This window comes from Oryzias latipes, chromosome 13 (genome assembly GCF_002234675.1).
Source record: "Oryzias latipes chromosome 13, ASM223467v1".
In the NCBI taxonomy this organism is placed as follows: Eukaryota; Metazoa; Chordata; class Actinopteri; order Beloniformes; family Adrianichthyidae; genus Oryzias; species Oryzias latipes.
In genome coordinates, this window is record NC_019871.2 from 13,638,578 (window position 1) to 13,646,830 (window position 8,253).

The following is an 8,253-nucleotide window of genomic DNA, read 5'->3' on the forward strand; positions in this document are numbered from 1 at the left end:
GCAGGGAGGACCCATTTTCATGAGCATCTTCTATGTTGGGTTCAATCTCAGTGAAAGAGCATTTGACTGCAGGTCAAGCAGTCCCCAGTTCAACACTGGATGCCCCCTCATTGTGAAACGTGAGCATTTTCAGTATCAAATCACAGTTGACGTATTTTCAGACCACTGAACCAATGCACTACATACTTCAAGGAGTTTTTTGAAAGAAAGCCTCTGACCAGTTACATGAATATGACAAAATCAGGTGTACCCGCTTTCCACTGACAATTTATATTAAAAGATTCGCATAATAATTCAGCTCAACCAAAGACCAGAATTCTTTTTAAATCTACTAACTCGAAGTGACATAGCATGCCCCTAAAGTGTAGTACTCCGAGATAGGGGGTGAGGTCCCTTTTTAGGCAAAGGTTTTTTTGTGGGGGTATAGCTCAGTGGTAGAGCATTTGACTGCAGATCAAGAGGTCCCCAGTTCAACTCTGGGTGCCCCCTGCTCACTTTAAACCTCAGGATTAAAATGCTAACATCTCCATTAAAATTGTAAAATTTCCCTGAAAGAAAAAACCACTTCAAAGACCCATTATTAGAACAAGCCACTCCACATTCAGACAAATAAATCAAACACATGTGTACATGTTTGCCATTCAATCTATACATTCAAAATTTCAAATAAAATTTAAAGAAAACAAAGACTACATGTCTTTTTGAATCCCCCAATTTGAAGTGTGGTAGGTTGTCTCAGCCTTTGCAGAAATGCTGCAATAGGCAGGGAGGACCCATTTTCATGAGCATCTTCTATGTTGGGTTCAATCTCAGTGAAAGAGCATTTGACTGCAGGTCAAGCAGTCCCCAGTTCAACACTGGATGCCCCATCATTGTGAAACGTGAGCATTTCCAGTATCAAATCACAGTTGACGTATTTTCAGAGCACTGAACCAATGCACTACATACTTCAAGGAGTTTTTTGAAAGAAAGCCTCTGACCAGTTATATGAATAAGACAAAATCAGGTGTACCCGCTTTCCACTGACAACTTATATTCAAAGATTTGCATAATAATTCAGCTCAACCAAAGACCAGAATTCTTTTTAAATCTACTAACTCGAAGTGACATAGCATGCCCCTAAAGTGTAGTACTCCGAGATAGGGGGTGAGGTCCCTTTTTAGGCAAAGGTTTTGTTGTGGTGGTATAGCTCAGTGGTAGAGCATTTGACTGCAGATCAAGAGGTCCCCAGTTCAACTCTGGGTGCCCCCTGCTCACTTTAAACCTCAGGATTAAAATGCTAACATCTCCATTAAAATTGTAAAATTTCCCTCAATCAATATACCACTTCAAAGACTTATTATTAGAACAAGCCACTCCACATTCAGACAAATTCATGTGTACATGTTTGCCACTCAATCTATACATTCGCAATTTCAAATAAAATTTAAAGAAAACAAAGACTACATGTCTTTTTGAATCCCCAATTTGAAGTGTGGTAGGTTGTCTCAGCCTTTGCAGAAATGCTGCAATAGGCAGGGAGGACCCATTTTCATGAGCATCTTCTATGTTGGGTTCAATCTCAGTGAAAGAGCATTTGACTGCAGGTCAAGCAGTCCCCAGTTCAACACTGGATGCCCCCTCATTGTGAAACGTGAGCATTTCCAGTATCAAATCACAGTTGACGTATTTTCAGACCACTGAACCAATGCACTACATACTTCAAGGAGTTTTTTGAAAGAAAGCTCTGACCAGTTACATGAATAAGACAAAATCAGGTGTACCCGCTTTCCACTGACAACTTATATTAAAAGATTCGCATAATAATTCAGCTCAACCAAAGACCAGAATTCTTTTTAAATCTTCTAACTCGAAGTGACATAGCATGCCCCTAAAGTGTAGTACTCCGAGATAGGGGGTGAGGTCCCTTTTTAGGCAAAGTTTTTTTTGTGGGGGTATAGCTCAGTGGTAGAGCATTTGAGTGCAGATCAAGAGGTCCCCAGTTCAACTCTGGGTGCCCCCTGCTCACTTTAAACCTCAGGATTAAAATGCTAACATCTCCATTAAAATTGTAAAATTTCCCTCAATCAATATACCACTTCAAAGACTTATTATTAGAACAAGCCACTCCACATTCAGACAAATTCATGTGTACATGTTTGCCACTCAATCTATACATTCGCAATTTCAAATAAAATTTAAAGAAAACAAAGACTACATGTCTTTTTTAATCCCCCAATTTGAAGTTTGGTAGGTTGTCTCAGCCTTTGCAGAAATGCTGCAATAGGCAGGGAGGACCCATTTTCATGAGCATCTTCTATGTTGGGTTCAATCTCAGTGAAAGAGCATTTGACTGCAGGTCAAGCAGTCCCCAGTTCAACACTGGATGCCCCCTCATTGTGAAACGTAAGCATTTCCAGTATCAAATCACAGTTGACGGACTTTCAGACCACTGAACCAATGCACTACATACTTCAAGGAGTTTTTTGAAAGAAAGCCTCTGACCAGTTATATGAATAAGACAAAATCAGGTGTACCCGCTTTCCACTGACAACTTATATTCAAAGATTCGCATAATAATTCAGCTCAACCAAAGACCAGAATTCTTTTTAAATCTACTAACTCGAAGTGACATAGCATGCCCCTAATGTGTAGTACTCCGAGATAGGGGGTGAGGTCCCTTTTTAGGCAAAGGTTTTGTTGTGGGGGTATAGCTCAGTGGTAGAGCATTTGACTGCAGATCAAGAGGTCCCCAGTTCAACTCTGGGTGCCCCCTGCTCACTTTAAACCTCAGGATTAAAATGCTAACATCTCCATTAAAATTGTAAAATTTCCCTGAAAGAAAAAAACACTTCAAAGACCCATTATTAGAACAAGCCACTCCACATTCAGACAAATAAATCAAACACATGTGTACATGTTTGCCATTCAATCTATACATTCGCAATTTCAAATAAAATTTAAAGAAAACAAAGACTACATGTCTTTTTGAATCCCCCAATTTGAAGTGTGGTAGGTTGTCTCAGCCTTTGCAGAAATGCTGCAATAGGCAGGGAGGACCCATTTTCATGAGCATCTTCTATGTTGGGTTCAATCTCAGTGAAAGAGCATTTGACTGCAGGTCAAGCAGTCCCCAGTTCAACACTGGATGCCCCCTCATTGTGAAACGTGAGCATTTCCAGTATCAAATCACAGTTGACGGACTTTCAGACCACTGAACCAATGCACTACATACTTCAAGGAGTTTTTTGAAAGAAAGCCTCTGACCAGTTATATGAATAAGACAAAATCAGGTGTACCCGCTTTCCACTGACAACTTATATTAAAAGATTCGCATAATAATTCAGCTCAACCAAAGACCAGAATTCTTTTTAAATCTACTAACTCGAAGTGACATAGCATGCCCCTAATGTGTAGTACTCCGAGATAGGGGGTGAGGTCCCTTTTTAGGCAAAGGTTTTGTTGTGGGGGTATAGCTCAGTGGTAGAGCATTTGACTGCAGATCAAGAGGTCCCCAGTTCAACTCTGGGTGCCCCCTGCTCACTTAAACCTCAGGATTAAATGCTAACATCTCCATTAAAATTGTAAAATTTCCCTGAAAGAAAAAACCACTTCAAAGACCCATTATTAGAACAAGCCACTCCACATTCAGACAAATTCCAATGTGTACATGTTTGCCATTCAATCTATACATTCGCAATTTCAATAAATTTAAAAAACAAAGACTACATGTCTTTTTGAATCCCCAATTTGAAGTGTGGTAGGTTGTCTCAGCCTTTGCAGAAAATGCTGCAATAGGCAGGGAGGACCCATTTTCATGAGCATCTTCTATGTTGGGTTCAATCTCAGTGAAAGAGGCATTTTGACTGCAGGTCAAGCAGTCCCCAGTTCAACACTGGATGCCCCCTCATTGTGAAACGTGAGCATTTCCAGTATCAAATCACAGTTGACGGACTTTCAGACCACTGAACCAATTGCACTACATACTTCAAGGAGTTTTTTTGAAAGAAAGCCTCTGACCAGTTATATGAATAAGACAAAATCAGGTGTACCCCGCTTTCCACTGACAACTTATATTCAAAGATTCGCATAATAATTCAGCTCAACCAAAGACCAGAATTCTTTTTAAATCTACTAACTCGAAGTGACATAGCATGCCCCTAATGTGTAGTACTCCGAGATAGGGGGTGAGGTCCCTTTTTAGGCAAAGGTTTTGTTGTGGGGGTATAGCTCAGTGGTAGAGCATTTGACTGCAGATCAAGAGGTCCCCAGTTCAACTCTGGGTGCCCCCTGCTCACTTTTAAACCTCAGGATTAAAATGCTAACATCTCCATTAAAATTGTAAAATTTCCCTGAAAGAAAAAACACTTCAAAGACTTATTATTAGAACAAGCCACTCCACATTCAGACAAATAAATCAAACACATGTGTACATGTTTGCCATTCAATCTATACATTCGCAATTTCAAATAAAATTTAAAGAAAACAAAGACTACATGTCTTTTTGAATCCCCCAATTTGAAGTGTGGTAGGTTTGTCTCAGCCTTTGCAGAAATGCTGCAATAGGCAGGGAGGACCCATTTTCATGAGCATCTTCTATGTTGGGTTCAATCTCAGTGAAAGAGCATTTGACTGCAGGTCAAGCAGTCCCCAGTTCAACACTGGATGCCCCCTCATTGTGAAACGTGAGCATTTCCAGTATCAAATCACAGTTGACGATTTCAGACCACTGAACCAATGCACTACATACTTCAAGGATTTTTTGAAAGAAAGCCTCTGACCAGTTAATGAATAAGACAAAATCAGGTGTACCCGCTTTCCACTGACAACTTATATTCAAAGATTCGCATAATAATTCAGCTCAACCAAAGACCAGAATTCTTTTTAAATCTACTAACTCGAAGTGACATAGCATGCCCCTAATGTGTAGTACTCCGAGATAGGGGGTGAGGTCCCTTTTTAGGCAAAGGTTTTTTGTGGGGTATAGCTCAGTGGTAGAGCATTTGACTGCAGATCAAGAGGTCCCCAGTTCAACTCTGGGTGCCCCTGCTCACTTTAAACCTCAGGATTAAAATGCTAACATCTCCATTAAAATTGTAAAATTTCCCTAAAAAACCACTTCAAAGACCATTATTAGAACAAGCCACTCCACATTCAGACAAATTAAACATGTGTACATGTTTGCCATTCAATCTATACATTGCAATTTCAAATAAAATTTAAAGAAAACAAAGACTACATGTCTTTTTGAATCCCCCAATTTGAAGTGTGGTAGGTTGTCTCAGCCTTTGCAGAAATGCTGCAATAGGCAGGGAGGACCCATTTTCATGAGCATCTTCTATGTTGGGTTCAATCTCAGTGAAAGAGCATTTGACTGCAGGTCAAGCAGTCCCCAGTTCAACACTGGATGCCCCTCATTGTGAAACGTGAGCATTTCCAGTATCAAATCACAGTTGACGATTTCAGACCACTGAACCAATGCACTACATACTTCAAGGAGTTTTTTGAAAGAAAGCCTCTGACCAGTTAATGAATAAGACAAAATCAGGTGTACCCGCTTTCCACTGACAACTTATATTCAAAGATTCGCATAATAATTCAGCTCAACCAAAGACCAGAATTCTTTTTAAATCTACTAACTCGAAGTGACATAGCATGCCCCTAATGTGTAGTACTCCGAGATAGGGGGTGAGGTCCCTTTTTAGGCAAAGGTTTTGTTGTGGGGGTATAGCTCAGTGGTAGAGCATTTGACTGCAGATCAAGAGGTCCCCAGTTCAACTCTGGGTGCCCCTGCTCACTTTAAACCTCAGGATTAAAATGCTAACATCTCCATTAAAATTGTAAAATTTCCCTGAAAGAAAAAAACCACTTCAAAGACCCATTATTAGAACAAGCCACTCCACATTCAGACAAATAAATCAAACACATGTGTACATGTTTGCCATTCAATCTATACATTCGCCAATATTTAAAGAAAACAAAGACTACATGTCTTTTTGAATCCCCCAATTTGAAGTGTGGTAGGTTGTCTCAGCCTTTGCAGAAATGCTGCAATAGGCAGGGAGGACCCATTTTCATGAGCATCTTCTATGTTGGGTTCAATCTCAGTGAAAGAGCATTTGACTGCAGGTCAAGCAGTCCCCAGTTCAACACTGGATGCCCCTCATTGTGAAACGTGAGCATTTCCAGTATCAAATCACAGTTGACGGACTTTCAGACCACTGAACCAATGCACTACATACTTCAAGGAGTTTTTTGAAAGAAAGCCTCTGACCAGTTATATGAATAAGACAAAATCAGGTGTACCCGCTTTCCACTGACAACTTATATTCAAAGATTCGCATAATAATTCAGCTCAACCAAAGACCAGAATTTTTTTAAATCTACTAACTCGAAGTGACATAGCATGCCCTAATGTGTAGTACTCCGAGATAGGGGGTGAGGTCCCTTTTTAGGCAAAGGTTTTGTTGTGGGGTATAGCTCAGTGGTAGAGCATTTGACTGCAGATCAAGAGGTCCCCAGTTCAACTCTGGGTGCCCCCTGCTCACTTTAAACCTCAGGATTAAAATGCTAACATCTCCATTAAAATTGTAAAATTTCCCTAAAAAAACCACTTCAAAGACCATTATTAGAACAAGCCACTCCACATTCAGACAAATTACATGTGTACATGTTTGCCATTCAATCTATACATTCGCAATTTCAAATAAATTTAAAGAAAACAAAGACTACATGTCTTTTTGAATCCCCCAATTTGAAGTGTGGTAGGTTGTCTCAGCCTTTGCAGAAATGCTGCAATAGGCAGGGAGGACCCATTTTCATGAGCATCTTCTATGTTGGGTTCAATCTCAGTGAAAGAGCATTTGACTGCAGGTCAAGCAGTCCCCAGTTCAACACTGGATGCCCCCTCATTGTGAAACGTGAGCATTTCCAGTATCAAATCACAGTTGACGGACTTTCAGACCACTGAACCAATGCACTACATACTTCAAGGAGTTTTTTGAAAGAAAGCCTCTGACCAGTTAATGAATAAGACAAAATCAGGTGTACCCGCTTTCCACTGACAACTTATATTCAAAGATTCGCATAATAATTCAGCTCAACCAAAGACCAGAATTCTTTTTAAATCTACTAACTCGAAGTGACATAGCATGCCCCTAATGTGTAGTACTCCGAGATAGGGGGTGAGGTCCCTTTTTAGGCAAAGGTTTTGTTGTGGGGGTATAGCTCAGTGGTAGAGCATTTGACTGCAGATCAAGAGGTCCCAGTTCAACTCTGGGTGCCCCCTGCTCACTTTAAACCTCAGGATTAAAATGCTAACATCTCCATTAAAATTGTAAAATTTCCCTGAAAGAAAAAACCACTTCAAAGACCCATTATTAGAACAAGCCACTCCACATTCAGACAAATAAATCAAACACATGTGTACATGTTTGCCATTCAATCTATACATTCGCAATTTAAAGAAAACAAAACTACATGTCTTTTTGAATCCCCAATTTGAAGTTGGTAGGTTGTCTCAGCCTTTGCAGAAATGCTGCAATAGGCAGGGAGGACCCATTTTCATGAGCATCTTCTATGTTGGGTTCAATCTCAGTGAAAGAGCATTTGACTGCAGGTCAAGCAGTCCCCAGTTCAACACTGGATGCCCCTCATTGTGAAACGTGAGCATTTCCAGTATCAAATCACAGTTGACGTATTTCAGACCACTGAACCAATGCACTACATACTTCAAGGAGTTTTTTGAAAGAAAGCCTCTGACCAGTTACATGAATAAGACAAAATCAGGTGTACCCGCTTTCCACTGACAACTTATATTCAAAGATTCGCATAATAATTCAGCTCAACCAAAGACCAGAATTCTTTTTAAATCTACTAACTCGAAGTGACATAGCATGCCCTAATGTGTAGTACTCCGAGATAGGGGTGAGGTCCCTTTTTAGGCAAAGGTTTTGTGTGGGGTATAGCTCAGTGGTAGAGCATTTGACTGCAGATCAAGAGGTCCCAGTTCAACTCTGGGTGCCCCCTGCTCACTTTAAACCTCAGGATTAAAATGCTAACATCTCCATTAAAATTGTAAAATTCCCTGAAGAAAAACCACTTCAAAGACCCATTATTAGAACAACATCCACATTCAGACAAATAAACAAACACATGTGTACTGTTTGCCATTCAATCTATACATTCGCAATTTAAAGAAAACAAAGACTACTGTCTTTTTGAATCCCCAATTTGAAGTGTGGTAGGTTGTCTCAGCCTTTGCAGAAATGCTGC

At 40.1% G+C, this 8,253-nt stretch overlaps 4 non-coding genes across 4 annotated transcripts; all 4 read left to right on the forward strand.

Annotated features, from left to right (window-relative positions):
• Positions 1-417: 417 nt before the first annotated feature.
• Positions 418-489, forward strand: trnac-gca. Its single transcript has one exon. It is a non-coding gene; the product is annotated as a tRNA-Cys (tRNA).
• A 2,194-nt stretch (positions 490-2,683) lies between these two features.
• Positions 2,684-2,755, forward strand: trnac-gca. The gene has a single exon. It is a non-coding gene; the product is annotated as a tRNA-Cys (tRNA).
• Positions 2,756-3,445: 690 nt separating this feature from the next.
• On the forward strand, positions 3,446-3,517 carry trnac-gca. The gene has a single exon. It is a non-coding gene; the product is annotated as a tRNA-Cys (tRNA).
• Positions 3,518-4,199: 682 nt separating this feature from the next.
• On the forward strand, positions 4,200-4,271 carry trnac-gca. Its single transcript has one exon. It is a non-coding gene; the product is annotated as a tRNA-Cys (tRNA).
• The last annotated feature ends 3,982 nt before the right edge of the window (positions 4,272-8,253 follow it).